Below are 16,939 nucleotides of genomic sequence, written 5' to 3'. Positions count from 1 at the left end.
TGAACATTCTAACACTAAATGTATTCATGTCTGCAATCGTTAGAAACATTTTCACCGGAATATAAGTTACAAGTGGTAGGATGATTTTTGGCATTTGCTTTTTCACCACAATTTACTTAACATATTCTTTGTCTAATTTTCAGGCTATACGACAGTTGGTGTACTTAATAATATACTCAACAACAGATCTAAAAAATAAAATTGCATGCATTCAGAAAGTGACAAATGATTGCAAGGAGGAGAATTTCGAAGGCAGTACTGAAAACTGGAAATATTCTTGACATACAAATATAAGGGAAATAAATATTAACAATAGCTGATGTATAAAGAAAAACCAAAAAAGATAACACCACATCATCAGATGTGAGCCTTATTTAACACTGAAATAGGGTAGTTGGCATCTTGTTTTGAGGCACTGGTATGCTAGTTCCCAGCTAACTGTAGTCTATCCTACCTTTCCAAGGAAAAATCTATCAGTAACATGTTCGTCTAGTATATTTATAGATTAGGCTAACCTACAAAGTATACTAGAACTCACCCAAAATCTAGGGAAAACTAGGACTGTCTACTTTTGGAAGGAAGATTATGCTATGTAATGATGTTACCTTTCATACCCTAAATGAACCCCAACCACAACTGACTACTGTGCTCCTCTGTCCTCTAAAATGCAGTCAACACAGGTGGTAACAGTTGCAGAAGCAAAATGCACAATTAACGTTTTACAGAATGGATCTGATTCATGACCTTGATTTTTCCCCAGGGTAGAATTCAACAGAGCCAATAGATGAATGACATTAATTTGTGGCCTTCTTTATTTTAAAAACAGTACACAGTTTACTGCAAATAAACCTAAATACAATATGCTTACTGGTTAAAGTCTTTAGATTTTGCAATTTTTAAATACAATATACTTACTGGTTAGAGTCTTTAGACTTTGCAATTTTTAAGTCCCTATTTGATCTTTCCTGTCACTTGGTTTCATCATACTGCACTTTCACCTACAAAGATCCTGATGTAGCAAATTTTATAGTTAGAGCATATTTTTAGACACTGACCACTTCAGAATTTCAACAGAAACAAATTCCAGCATGGATTTCATTAGAAAAAAAATGTAGCCTGCTGTACAATTACAGTACATCAGGCACATGAAAACTGTTTTTTCTGGTGTATTTTCATGCTTTTCAAATAAATTTCATTGTAACTTTTAACAGATATCCAGAGTTTGCAGGTGGGACACATAAACTTCAAGAAATTATTGATTTCCAGGACAAAACCAATACAGAAACCATTGAAAACACACGAAAACCCAAAAGAAATACCATATTTCAGCAGGAATACAACCTAACCCTCCCTAACCTAACATAGGTTGGCACATCCTAACCTGTATGTCCCCACCACCCACCCAAAAGAAAGATAGCAGGTCCAAGAGTACCGTAAATCATACAATAATTCTTTTTTCCTATGGGTAGGGATGGGATGTTTACTTGGCAATACAGCTATTCTTCTCTTCTCAATTTGCACTAACTCTCACAATTACCATACTTTGCTACACTATGCACCAATTAACTGTATGAGTAAAAACATTGAATGCCTTTATCTTTCTTGTAAAAAATGAAGACCTTAATTTAAAATTACTTACATACATTACATACCAATCAAGGTATAACAACTCCCATTATTTCATGCACCAATTATTGATGTTTAAATGGTGCTTCGTAAATTCTTGGATATTACTTGGGATTTAGGTACTGAAGTACACTTGTGACAATATTCTTTCTCTATGGTGTCATAATTGTTTAACTTTTTAGTCAATATAAACTCTATGGCATCTCAAGGTGAAATTCTCAAATGTCTTCTTACCCTTCCCAATTTCCATCACCCAATATATTCAATTTAACCCCTTCCTTTCCACGTTTTTTTTTTGAAAATACAACGTGTCTCAAGAACTATGCAGGTTTTTTTTTTTTTTTATTAATTTTACTTAAATGTTCTGTGTGGGATGATATGCAGTTCGGAAGTTATCTGACTTGTAAATGTTACATTTTTATATTACCAAGTTGACTCTGAAGTCACTGAAATCAGGAACAATGAGAAAAATTATTATACTACAGTAGTTTATTTAGTTTTGAATTCGGCAGTGTTATAGAGATACAACTTCATTATATCTTAGTCAGGAGATCAGCACCTGCCCTATGAGCCTACAGAGGCCCAGGAGGACTTTAACTTTTAACTTTAACATACAACATTATAAAATATGTGTGTGTGTGTGTGACAGAGAGAGAGAGAGAGAGAGAGAGAGAGAGAGAGAGAGAGAGAGAGAGAGAGAGAGAGAGAGAGAGAGAGAGAGAGAGAGAGAGATAAATCTATTTCATGGCTGAAGTAACACTAAAATTACAATATTTCTTATTCATTTACAAAAGTAAAGGCCATTGTGTTGCTACAATCTCAAACAGCTTTTGCTTTCTTTATGACACCCTATTTCCTCATTTATCAATTTCTACATAAAGTATCTACATTATGAATAACAAAGTGACATTTCTTTTTTATCTTTCCCTGTCACAGTTGTAACTTTGTAACTTCACTGGAATCTGAAGACAAATATTTGCTGTTATTTCCATCTCCTGAATTTATTTAGTCTTCATAACTACAACTACTGGTTTATTCACCATTTAGATTGTGGAGGGTAATAAGATGGCAAAAATAAGAATTTATTTCCGTAAACAATCAGGGTATCTGACGTCAACCTACAGATCTTTCATGTATCTCCGGAACCACTTGGAACATTTGATGCCTACAGCTGTATAATAGAAATAAACAAGATATAGACTGCCATCTATTGACTACAATTCACACTCAATGCTTGCTAATGATGGAAAAGGATAGAAAATGGGAATGCATCAAATAAAAAGTAAAATTGGGATAATCAAAATGAGTAGGGGTATTTTAGGGAACTGAACAAGTATTCCTGTGATGGTAAAATATAGTTAGTTGTGGTTACGGTTGACAGTACTTGGGACAGTAACAATGGGTGTAAGAAGTGCCAAGGGCATATATGGTACGTTGATAACTTTTTGGCACATAAAATATGTGAAATCTTTACGTAAAACAACTCATCCATCTGGAAGCAAGAACTAATGCCTCACCATCACAAACAAAGTTTTCCCAACTTCAGTCAATTACACTAACAAAACTATGGGAAAGGGAACGGATGTGTGCCTTCTGGTAACACCTCAAAAATTTAGGGTACCGAATATATTAACTGCAATACTTAGGTGCAAATGTGGGGTGTAACACATATCAGTTAGGGTCTGGTGTGCAAGTTTGGGTTAAGATGCATTCCAAGATCCGAATTTAAATTAAAGTAGCTCTAGGTTAGGTTAGGTTAGGTTAGGCTGGGGGATCTAATGTCCTCACCTCCCCTAACAAAGTCAGGTACAATCCTATGATCTAAATGAAGTAAGCTTGAAGTAAGCTAAGGAGGGTATGGTGTGGATGCAATCCTGTAACTTGCCTTGCAACAAATCTGTTTTGTTTTGTATTTGATATTGACTATGCACATGATCCATGTAGGCTACTTTTCTAACTGCTTTCCTTATGATTTATACATTCTTGTCCATCCCTTTTGGTTTAATTCACTTAGTTTTAGTCTTCTCACACCTTAATAAACTGTTTCTCAAGAGGGTAGGCTACCCCCTTAGATAAAACAAAGTGCTTGGGAAACACAAACAACCTGACGTTGGCACAAACAGAAACAATACCTAGGCAATAGTCAGAAACACAAAACGGAATAAGTAATCAGAATTAGTTAGGTTAAGGGAAACTTTATATCGCTGTTGAAAATGTATACTGTATTTGATCTGCTTTCAAGCTAACCTCATCCAGCAAAAGTAGGCTATTTTGCACAACTCTCAGGCCTACAGTTTTACCAAGCCATGTCCTACTTGTCAATGACTGTTACAACAAACAAAATAAAATTTGTAAAATGGGATAAGTAATGTACTTAGTTGTGAAAAATTGTTCATTTATGAAAGTTAAACTAGCCTACATGGTATTCATCGTCATTCAAAGACATGGTAACAGGTTAAAAATATCCTGGTAAATTTATACTTTAAATACCTGCCATACAGGCATAGGCTTAACACTGAAAAATTAACAAAAGATGGTAATTGCATTAGTAATACTAAATTTACAAAACATTTAGCATGCTTTTCATACTATGCATATTAAGGAGACTCAAGAACAGAGCAAAAACCTCCAATATTGAGAAGTGCTACTTGAGTAAAATAATAAATACCATAACTTTTACAAAAAATTTTTATATGAGACTGGATTATAATTAATCCATTACTGAATAGATGTGCACCTTTGGCCACTCCTCCCAAATTTAGGGTATTGAATATACTAACTGCAATACTTAGGCAAAAACATGGGGTGTACCCTTTACTAGTTAAGGTCTGGAGTGCAAGGTTAAGGAGACATTCCAAGACCTGACTATATCTATGGTACTCTAGTATTTGGTTAAGTTAAGGTTGGGGATTAAATGGTCCCCTCTCCCACAAAATGAAGTCAAGTACAAACATCTTCCCTTGGTTAGGTACACTAAGGAGGGTGTGGAAGCATCCCTGTAATTGGGCTTATCACAAATCTGTTATTTGTATTTGATAATGAATTTACACAAGAACCATGTGCTTTCCCAACTATTGTGCTTTTCTTGTGAATTGTACCTTCAAAGTGGAGTAGACTACCCCCATAACTGTTATTTACAGGGTGCTGGGGAACCAAACCTTGTGGTTTGCACCATCAATGCCTTGGTTATAGTCAGAAACACAAAGTTAGACAGAATATGTTAGGTGAAGGGAGAGTTTCAAGTTAGAATAAAATCCAGTTGAATTAAGTCTTTTTTTCTGCTTGTAAGCTAACCACTTCCCACAGAAACAGGCTTGCGTACATAACTCTTTGTTTTATCAAACCATGGCCTAATTATCAGCCTCTGCTACAACAAACACCTGTGAAATTTATAAAATTGGATAAATGTAATTTGTTGTGGGGGATCATTAACTTTGGGATAAATATGAAAAGTTAAACTAACCTAGTCTATGTGGTGTTCATCATCATTAAATGGCATAGCCTACATAACAGGTTATAAAAAAAAAAAAAAAAAAAAAAAAAGACAGCAAACATCCTAAATTGATAACGGTAATTTATGATATCGTTTTAGTATGCTTTTCATATTTAGCCAAAAACTGCAATGCTATGAACTGGTACTAAGTTAAATACCAAAATACCAAATTACCATACTTTTAAGCTATTGCATTTTGGGCTCAAAAATATATAATTTCCCTACATTTTAATTGAGCTTTGAATGTTTCTGATGTTCGTTTCATTAACAAATTACCTAGCCAACCAAAACTAACTTAAACAAGGGTACCAGGTCCTTACCCAACCGCATGATAATAGTTTGAAAACATTCCATAACTTACCTTACCCTAATCTGAATGACAAATATCAATGAGACTAATGTCCTTGTCCAGTATTTCACCAGGATGGACACAGGTCCTGCCAACAAAAACAAACCTAACCTTTCCAAGAGTGTCGTTCCCTGACCTTACCAGAAATTACCTCCCTAACCTGACTCAGGCACTGTGCCCTCACCTGGCTAGGGGGGTGAAGCCTATGCTACCCCTTTGTGGTAGTAGGTTCAAATCCTTGAGTTTCATCATACTAGTTAATCAAAAACAACAAATGAACTGCTTACTATATTCGATAAAGTTTTACCCTTCTTCAAGTGTTTGGGGTTTGATGGTGGAAATGCTAGAACTGCATTGTATTACATTCAGTGGGGACTGTCAAACGCATTTGGGAGGCAGTGCTTGATGGTGCTAGAGCAGGTGAACATTTTTAATTACTTCAAGAAACGGCAAAATTTTACATGAAACATCTTCCATATACCGTTTCTGAACAACACAGAGTTTCTATGGTGTCAAATTCATCATGTGTTATAATATTAAACATACATTCACGTCACATGCTTCCATTTTGGAAGATGCAACAGGAAAGAATCAGTTGGCCTAAGGAGCGAAATAGGTCAACAGGGGACATGAATAGCTGGGTTTAAATTACCCGTGACCTGAATTTTGGGGCCGTAAAGGGGTGACACATGACAGTTGCCTTAAGAACTATGGGAGAGCAGTGTTGAGTGATGCAGTTCAAGTCAACTGGGTACAGTACTTGGAAAATATTACTTTTCGTGGAAAAAATTATTGATGGGCAAACTGACAGAAATTAACCAGTAAGTTGATTTCCAGTTGGTTTACAGCACATAAAGGGTAGTATCCTAATTTTACTCATGGAAGTTTTCCTTAGGAGGCAAAATTACCAATATATAGCCTAGCCCCATCTCCCTATTCTGCATACTACTGAAATACTAGTAGCCTAATTTTTATAGCAGAACTAAGCAATAGCTCTGCATCAGGTATTACTTTGGAAATTGATTTTTCCTGTAGTATTTTGGTTGCTTATCAAGAATTTACTGTTATTTTTGTTGGTCGAGTGTAATTAACCTGTAATTAATCTCAGAAGTTGTATGCTGGCCATCCTGGAATGCTAGGCCTATCGTGCATGTGCAGTGTTACAGGGGAGCTTTTGGCAAAAAGTGGAGTTTACTTCTGCGGGGGCTTCACCCCCCAGCTAAGTAACATGGCCTGCTAGGTTAGGTTAGGTTAGGGTATGTTGTTAGTACAGTTCCTTTTATAAAAGGTTTCCTTAGCCAATCCCGTCTTAAACATATGGCTCCCTGACGACTTGCGAATGCACGGAACCATTCCATAACAACAACATCACAGTCCAGTATACCTCCCAAAGCTTCCAAACCCCGCATTACTAAAGGGTCCCCAATCATGTTGGGCAGACAGCCTATGAGGTTAATAATAACTGACCGACAACACCACCACCTCCTTCATCAGCAACACTAAAAGTATAGGAAAATTCAATTTCCAAAGTAGGATAATAGTCTGTGCGGAGCTCTTAGAAATACTATTTTTACATCAACAGGCTAACAGTCCCAAGGCAAAACACTGAATCATTAAACAAAGATGGTAAAATTGTGGATAGCCTAACAGTAAATTTGCGACAGTTTAGTTTTTGTAAAGCCTACGATACTTTTCGTATTAAGATAAAAATTTCAATATCAACTAGGCCTAGTGTTAAAAGTTAAAAAAACACAATAATCAGTAGATCTAAGTAGTAGCTCCACGGTGGCGATTTCCTTCTAACTTGACTTTTTCTACAGTTTTTGGTTGCTAATTATAGGGATTTATCTTCAATTTTTGTCACAAGAATGTAATTAACCTGTAATTAACCCCTGAGGTCCATCCAACAAGGGGTTTCTATTTGCGATCTTCAATCGACAGAGCACGGGTACGTCTGTTTGGAACGGTTCATATCCCATCCAGCAAGTGCAATAACGGTAATTCTATATATTAGCTCCGCGCCTGTTTTCACCTTTTCAACTGGTTTTTACACACTTTTAGGGGTTCTGATACTGGCGGTGCATCTGTTTGTTGTCAGCCAAATGGAATGTTCCTTCCTGTGTTTAGTACTGGCCCGCGGGGGGTTGGGTACCCATACGTTAAGTTGTTGCACTTGCCGGATGGGATATGAACCGTTCGAAACAGCCGTACCCCTGCTCTGTCTTGTGAAGATTGTGAATGGAAACCCCTTGTTCGATGGACTTCACGGGTTAATCACAGGTTAATTACACTCGAGCGCCAAAAATTACAGGTAAATTCATAATTAGCAACCAAAAAACTGTAGAAAATGTAAAGTTAGATGGCAGTCGCTGCCACGGAACTATATAGTTCTACCGCAATAACTTGTTAACATATGGGTAACCCCCGGGGCCAGTACTAAACATGGCGAAGGGACATTCCATCTCGCCTATGTCGGTACTAAATACGGCAAAATGCATTTAACTCCTCCTGTTGGCAAATGGCTCCCTCTCGTTTTTCCCCTCCAGATGGCCCCTCCCAAACCCAAAACTCCGAATTCCCACAGTCCCCCTTTACTGTTGAGTAGAGTTAGGGGGCAAATTAACAGTTGGCCAACAACAAACAAACTCACCGCCAGTATCAGAAGCCCTAAAAGTGTAGAGAAAAAAACAGTTTCCAAGGTAAAAAGATGCGCGGAGCTTGTACTTAGAATTACCCAAATATCATACCCTCTACAGTATTACATAGGCCTTTAAGTTTTATGAGACTGGAATATAATTACTGAAAACAATTAGGTCCGGGAGACTACCACATTTAGCAGGAGGCGGCGGCGGTCGTTTAGGTGAGGCTAAATTAAGGCTTCAAGAGATAAGACACTCACCAAATTGATAGCACAGCTTCTTAAATCCGTAGCTACTCTCAGAAGAAGCAAACTTTGACTTTTGATCCAAATCTGGAGACAATTAAGAACGTGGCGGTTGATATTACATGAAACACGTTTTGTACATTTGTTTACGTTTTCAGAATAACCATCACCCACGAAAATACCTTGATGTAATGTTTCTTAGCACAGATGTCAAAAAAGGGATAAAATTTGAGATTTTTTTTTTTAAATCTTTATATAGTATATAAATCATTCATATATAATATATTTAAATACATAAGATACCGTACTATTCTAAAATAAGCTTAGTAATGATTTCATACGCAGGCCCTAGGGATTGAGAGTGCAACCCACCAAAATGGGAAGTCTCTTCTTGGCATAAATTTTATAAAATTAGCAAACAGCTCGTTCGGCTACTTACTGCCTATAATAATAATGTCATTAAGGATTTCACGAGCAGTAAGGCTTCGTGGAAAACCGACGTGTCGATAAAAATTCATTATTAATTCTAAATTAATGGGGAAAATGTGATCTTGTGTTATAAAACAATGATCCAGGTTAGAGTAACATGGATATCGAAGCGGGATATATCTTACTTTTATAAATTACGATATTTGGCAGCAATGAGACCGATGAAAGGTATATTTAATTATGATATGGAAAATCACAATCTAGTAAAAAATCTAAAGCTTAACTCTACTTGGGAATAAATTAAAAGGTTTGAAGTTAGCAGAAAACTTTTGGATACACAGGGATATAGTTTAAAGAAGAAACGAAGCCATTAATAAACTGGAAAAGAAACTGAAGAGTCAAAATTTAATAACCTATGTATCACACCATGAGAAGTATTGTAAATGAAAATATACAAGACAGAACCAATAAGAAAACACATGAGGGTCTGAAACACTTAGAAAATATGTTGGATGTGAATGGGAGAGTGAGAGAGGAAAATTATGAAATACAGATTCTGAGCAAAGAAAAAAAAGGTAATGTATAGGGAAAATAAAAGATGAACTGAGCTATATGAGAGCTGCATAATTGTACGTGATAAAGACGAACATAATTCCCGAATAAAATGTGCCTCTGGAAAAAAACAAGATACCGGAAAGAATTTGGAACAATGTGAAAGCAACCAAAAAAAACAAACAAGTATAGACTGCAAAGACATAGTAGAAACAAAAGTGGTAATGAAGGGAATTTAGAGAATAATATCAAGGGTCTGGAAACAAATTATCACGAACTATGGTGCTTCATATGAAGATATAATAACACGTAGAGAACGTATTTCAAGTAAATTCCTCATAAATAATATCTATTAAGATGTAAATTGAACTAAAGAAGCTGCAATATAACAATTATAATGCATAATTATGATGAGATATTTTTTAACTGCTGCCTTGTGTAGCAGAGCTCTCAAACAGGGTGTCTAAACCCAAAACCTGGGACAGTATCATAGACCATAAAATTGCATTATTGAAGAAGCTTTTAGGAGGAACAAAAGCAAACCTTATCTTAAAATAAGTTGCATTTTTATACCATTAAGCTTTTGGACATAATACTGGGAATCGTGAAAAATAGGAGGTTGTCCAATCTTTCACAAGAAACCGAAGATTTTACTCACGTCCATCATCCATCAGGTGTTCTGCGCCAGTTGTTATTTATATGACCTTGCATGTCCCCTAAGGTGAAGCCTATGTTTGCACGTTGTTAGTAGTTATTATCCTTCATAATTTTATATTCCTTTCGGAAACCGTCGCGTTAACTAAGACCGATTAGTTTTACTATTTTGGGGGGATTTATGACAAATTCTCTGAGATATTCCAATTTCCCATTACTTTTCATTACATTATTAGATGCTGGCAGACTGAATTGGTGTAAATTTTAGAGAATTAAGAATTTTGGGACGAAAGCCATTGCGAAAAGAGTAAATATTGTCTTAGTTTATCATAATGTGCTTCTTCCAGTCGAACATTGAATCGAATCATGACGTCTGGTAAATGACCCCCAAGCCATTTCTGCGTTCTTCTAAGCTGTGTGTGTGTGTGTTATTTTAAAGAACACATGAAGAGAATGCACATATCTTTAGATAGAGAGTGTACACATCTTTAAATTGAACACATAAAGGGAATGTACACGACTTGAAATGGAGAATAGAATCAGTCTTGAAGCAGACAGATTGGGAAGATGTTAGGAGTCAAAGTGGAATAGACAACAAGAAAAAGCAGTCAGTGAGAAGGGAATGAGAAAAAACTTTTGCTATCATGACCTTAAAATAAAAATTTCAGTGAGATTCATTGCTAAATGGACATTAGTAAACTTCGAGGAAAGTATTTGTTTTATCAAAAGTGGAGGAAACTTAATTTCGTGCCTCGCTCCTCCTTCCTTGCAGACTGTCGTCCACATTGTCCACACTATCATGATCATAAATAACTTGCGTTGCTTGTTTGCGTTGTTAAGTTATTAAGGAGGCGCGTTTATTTGCACTCTTAGCGTTTTCGTGAATTTTGTCCTAATGATATACTTTGCAGTTAAAAGCATTCTAGAGGACGAATGAGTAAGTCGTTGCAAGCAGTCAAGCATGAACATAAAAAAAAACAGTTTGTGAAGAAAACATTCAAGCAAACATGAGTTCTCTTGAGAGAGAGAGAGAGAGAGAGAGAGAGAGAGAGAGGAAAACATAGCTCAAACTCCTACAACCGGTGAGACGCAGAAAGCTCTAGAAGAAGAAGAAGAAGAACTTCGTTTATTTCTGACAAATGAGTCATGAAATCTTCATGCGGGAAACCAGAACGGGAGAAAGTGGAAATAAAAGGGGTTATTAACTTAAAGCAGACACACTTATTATGTTGTCTCAGGCACTCGTACTCGTATGTGTAGTTCTGCATTTACATGAGCCCATTAATTTTATAACCCGAGTGTGTGATTAGGGGGAACTCTCCACACCTGGGATAATTGCTCTCGTTAACAGGTTAATTAGGCTGTACTCCAGATATGTATGATCAGGTTTCTTCTTCTTCTCATCATGCAATCTTGACTTAAGCTTCGTCATTTCTCTCCTTTTTTATCAGTGTGTTTGCTTACTCTTTTCCTGTTTTCTATGATGGTCTCTTTTTCCCATATTCTTTTTCAGTCCCTCTTCTGCTTCTTCTTCTTTAGTAATATTCTGCATTTCCTCTTTTAGATATTGAATTTAAACTGTTTTGATGTTATAGATTGCCAAAACAATAGATGACACATGTTTTTTTATCACTGTTCCTTTCCTTACTTGGCTCCTTACTTCATCCACTCTCACACCACAAACATAGTTGCAGGCACAGTACACAGTACGTGCAGAGCTTTATAACTCATAAACCAACACAAGTGACTGATTCATGTACACTCTCATTTTTGTAGTTTCTTTTACGTTCCATATTCTGTCCCATCTTTTATCTGTCATTTGTTACCTGATGTATCTTTCTCTTGTGCAACTTTAAATTTTCTTGTCACCTTTCATTGCTTAATTTATCTCCAGTACTTAACTGACTGTGAATGCTTGTTTCTACTCCAAGACCAATACACCTTCCTTTAACCAGTACCGTTTCACGGTAATTCTTTATAGACAAATAAATCCATATTATACCCTTTAGATCTCGTCCAGTGTTTTGTCAGGAGATTTTAAGAGGTCTAAGATTATGTCCCAATCCTTTATTTGTATTCATTGCTCACAGAATAAATTTTCGAAATGTCTCCCAAATCTCAGAAATCTCAGATCTCATCCAGATTTCATTATAATGTCAGCAACCTTTGCTTCAGATTCTGGGATGAACTGATTTATATTAAACTCTTCTGTGATCCCCAGTTTCTTCATTTCTGTCCACTTCTATTCCAAGGTCTTCTCAATCCCCCCATTCATTTGTTTTTGTCATATTTTGAGAGTTCTGCTATATCTGTACTGTAATTTCTTCATACTGCTACTCAGGTTTATGTCCAGCGCTGTCCACAGAGGCTCTTAGTTGACCCTGCACTATTTCCTGCACTAGATATAACCGCATATTTTCGTTCGTATACTGAGGGCATATTCCTAAACCACACTGGTAGTGACTGTTTCATCCACCGTTTCACTTTATTTATTAGATTTCATGATCTTCATTGTCGTTATTTCACTTCCACCGCTGATGCAATTGCTTTACTGTTCTAGTTACAGTTATTATTGTGTAGATAGATTATTGGCAGAAAGAATGAGTTCATGGACCCTTGTTGAATTGAGCTGGGGTTGGGGGGCGTGAGGTACATCAGCCAGATATTGTGGTTGGAGTTGTGCGTCTTCTTCTTCTTCTTCTTGATAGGAACAAAAGTCATGGATTCTTAACTTCGAAGAAACATGCTTTGGTTCCCAGCATTCTGGTTTTACACAAGGCAAGCAACAAGCAGAACGGGTAAACGAACGGGCGGTAATCCTTCCCACAAATTTCAATGCAGCGAAAGCTATGTTAATGGTCGCTAGCCCGTGGTAAGAGCTATTCACTATATTAAAACTCAAATCTTTTTGTCATATTTCAGACGGCATTCCAAATATTTGCGTTTTTTTCTAGATTTTCTTAGTCTCCGCTTTTTCTTAGTCGTTCGTGTCCGCGACCTTTTCGTATTTGTTGTTATTCTTCTTGTTTAATTTAAGAATTGCTTTCTACGTTTTCCTCGAATTGTAAAGACATATTTTTCCTTTAACCTTGAATGAATTAGTATGCCTCGTCATGAGACAGGTGTTAGTTATGTACACACTAGGTGCTTTTCATCCAAGCGAAAAAATGCTAATACAATTCCACTTGTATTTTAATAATTTACTTGCATTTTTATTTATTTATTTATTTATTTATTTGTTAATTTATCTGTTTTTCTAATAATTGATCTCCCTTTTCTGTATTTTCCATTACCTTCTGTTACTTATTTCAAATGAACCCCATATTCTTGGTAGCTTGAATTTGAAGTCGATGGCCCCTGAGGGCTTCTTCCATATGAATAGGGTTCATCTTCTGAATATAATAATAATAATAATAATAATAATAATAATAATAATAATAATAATAATAATAATAATAATAATAATAATAATAAACATATGATCTATCACTGAGCAGGCTCACATGTGCATTAACATTAATAATAATAATAATAATAATAATAATAATAATAATAATAATATAATAAACACTGAGCAGGCTCACATGTGCATTAACATTTCTAAAAGAGTGGCAGCATTTTAAAGAAAGTGCCGATGTGTCTACGTATGTGTTGCGCGTTGTTTATTTGTTCTCTGCAATTCTCAGCTACAATTTTATGTAAACAAAATAATTTACATGTTAGACTAAGTGACTTGCTCTTGAAATGTATCGTAATATGATAGAGTCACTCTGAGACACATTTCCCAAGATAGTTCGGAATCGAAATTGTTTACGAACATGGCAGTCACAAGTAAATTGTAAACACAAGAGACGGTCTTGTTTAAAGGATGAGCTATCTTCAAGAAAGGTCTTAGGACAATTCTCTCTCTCTCTCTCTCTCTCTCTCTCTCTCTCTCTCTCTCTCTCTTTGTTCACCTTCTAAAAATCCCTGGGCTAGATTTGGTCTGCTTTGTCCTACTTGGTATAAGAGGCTGCGGTTTGAATATGATAATTTTGATTGCTGAATGAGTGAATGGATCAATTTTGTTAATGGACAGTTTTGGTTTTGACACGATACGACTGTGTGAGAATATATATATATATATATATATATATATATATATATATATATATATATATATATATATATATATATATATATATATATATATATATATATATCAGTTATCACTTGAGCAATTTGACCCTACGCAATCGGATTCGAAAAGAAAACGGGGGCTACATTTTTTAAGGAGAATGGACACGTAAGATCTCGAAATGTCTCTGTGGGACATCTGATGACGCCAAGGTGCATAACACTTCGTCCTTGGGACGCCCAACCCGAGACGGGCTTTTGTCGCTGGGAGGCGCGAGTCGGCGGAATGATGACCCCCGCAATTAGTCGTCAGGTGTCCACTATCTAGATCTTAGCAACATTCTCCCTGGTTACGTTCAGTAGATTCTCCTGCTGTGTGTAGCTTTAGTTTCGTTCCTTTGGAGATAACGTTCATTAGATGGGTTCTCCTGCTGTGTGCAGTGTTAGTTTCGTTCCTTTGGAGACTACGTCCAGTAGCTTCTCTTGTTCGTTTTTAATTTTAGTTTCGTTCACTTGGTGACGTATACTACTAACTGTTAACACAGGCCAGAGCTTTTCGCTCAATTTTCTCTTGTTTAGGTCTACTGCATAGGTCTTCTACGTAGGTTTACTACACAGGTCTAGCGCATAGGTCTACTGAGTAGGTTTACTGTACAGGTCTACTGCATAGGTTACTGCACATGTGGTCTACTACATAGGTCTGCTGCGTAGGTTTACTGCACAGGTCTAGTGCATAGGTCTACTGCATAGGTCTTCTGCGTAGGTCTACTGCATAGGTCTTCTGCGTAGGTTTACTGCACAGGTCTAGTGCATAGGTCTACTGCATAGGTCTTCTGCGTAGGTCTACTGCATAGGTCTTCTGCGTAGGTTTACTGCACAGGTCTAGTGCATAGGTCTACTGCGTAGGTTACTGCACATGTGGTCTACTACATAGGTCTGCTGCGTAGGTTTACTGCACAGATCTAGTGCATAGGTCTACTGCATAGGTCTTCTGCGTAGGTCTACTGCATAGGTCTTCTGCGTAGGTTTACTGCACAGGTCTAGTGCATAGGTCTACTGCGTAGGTTTACTGCACAGGTCTGCTGCATAGGTTTACTTCACAGGTCTACTACATAGGTCTGCTGGGTAGATTTACTGCACAGATCTAGTGCATAGGTCTACGGAATGTTGAATGTTCCTATTTTAGTCAGGCGTAGATAGATATAAAATGTGGAAAAAAGCAAAAAATAAACGTAACACACCCGTTACTAAATAGTACGACCAACGAAAAGGATAACCACATTATGTTTATCCACACCAGACCAAACATGTAAATAGATAAAGGACTGGAATGAAGCGATAACCTCATGAACATTGTGTGTTGGTGTGTGTGTGTGTGTGAAACCTAATTAAACCTAGTGCAGTTATGTGGTCCCAACCTGGGAGAGTAAATTGAAAAGAGAGAGAGAGAGAGAGAGAGAGAGAGAGAGAGAGAGAGAGAGAGAGAGAGAGAGAGAGAGAGAGAAGGAAATTAGACGAGCGGAATCCCGAAAGACTTGCCTTTTGAAGATAACAAGTAAGTGATGCTTCGGCGTCGTAGTTTTTTTATTATTATTATTAAGTTCTCCTTCATGTTCTTCCTCTTTTCGATTTCCACAAATCCAGAATTTCGGATGTACATGTAACTCTGCCTCAACAGTTGTGTGTTCGAATTGGTTAGGTGGTTGGGCGTCTCGGCTGAAACAGACCAGTGTCATTAAATGGTGCCCAGGTAGCTGACATTATGATCATGTTCTTTGGAATGTCCATGATGCAACACTCGGTCTAAATCATATAATATCTCGGAGAAGAAGAAGGGGGTGGAGTCGGGCACAGGGTACACGTAAGAAGCTATTTTTTAAAAGTTTTTGTTATCATCTCTGGCAATCGCGCCTGCTATTCTTCTTCTTGCACCATTCATGATGTTAACAGCAGAAATTCAAGTTTTTCCTGTTACGGCTAGACTAAAATCGCCTGTGCTACGAATGTAATTTCTTTTTTAAGTACGAAAAATAGATTAATGGACGAAGCTCTATCCAGGGTCTTACTGTAACTCTTCAGGGTCCTCCCTGGTCAAAGCTGCCCTTTGTATAGGTGTATGAAGAGGCTAATGTCGTGGAAGTTTTCTGCTAATCCTTTTCCGTGCAGGTTTCATACTTTGTCACACACATTTGACACATAATCTTATATATATATATATATATATATATATATATATATATATATATATATATATATATATATATATATATATATATATATATTTTTTTTTTTTTATTTGAGTGTAAGATATTCCCAAGGAATAGTGAACTCATTTCTGTTGATTTATTTGACATTTCAAAATATAAGAATGTCATGTATAAAATTAATGACACATATATGTACTGTACATACATACACACACATATACATATATATAAATACACACACACACATATATATATATATATATATATATATATATATATATATATGTGTGTGTGTATATATATATATACATACATGTGTGTGTGCGTGCGTGTGTGAATCACGTGCATCTGATATAGATTATAGTCCCAGAAACTTTACTGAACGCTTATTGAAATGTCTGCTTTAGTCCAAAAACTATGAGAATGAAAATTGCATTAACAGGGAGACATTGTTTATTTATTATTTATCTGACGAGCAAAATATTCAACGCTTCTTGTATTCATGTCATTAGGAACTAGACTGATGCGAGTTGCAAAACTGCAGGCGGTATTTGTGATCATGCGCAGTTTTTCCCGCCACGATCAAGATCTGAGAAGTCCGCAAGGATTACCACAGACAGAACCGTAAA

The 16,939-nt window shown here is 36.4% G+C and overlaps 1 protein-coding gene across 2 annotated transcripts in view; it reads right to left on the bottom strand.

Moving 5' to 3' along the window:
* LOC136853543 (exosome complex component MTR3-like) overlaps window positions 1-16,939 on the bottom strand; it is a 54,337-nt gene that overhangs the window by 16,574 nt on the left and 20,824 nt on the right. The window contains exon 1 of one of the 2 annotated variants that reach the window (XM_067129255.1): window positions 8,368-8,524. The exons of the other annotated variant lie outside the window; for it this stretch is intronic. The gene's annotated coding sequence lies outside the window, so the exon portion shown is untranslated. Of the gene's footprint in view, window positions 1-8,367; window positions 8,525-16,939 lie in introns of those variants that run through there. 2 annotated transcript variants of the gene reach the window in all.

Source organism: Macrobrachium rosenbergii, chromosome 27, assembly GCF_040412425.1.
Source record: "Macrobrachium rosenbergii isolate ZJJX-2024 chromosome 27, ASM4041242v1, whole genome shotgun sequence".
Lineage (NCBI taxonomy): Eukaryota > Metazoa > Arthropoda > Malacostraca > Decapoda > Palaemonidae > Macrobrachium > Macrobrachium rosenbergii.
The sequence above is the reverse complement of the archived record's forward strand: the minus strand, read 5'-3'. Positions and strand labels throughout refer to the sequence as shown.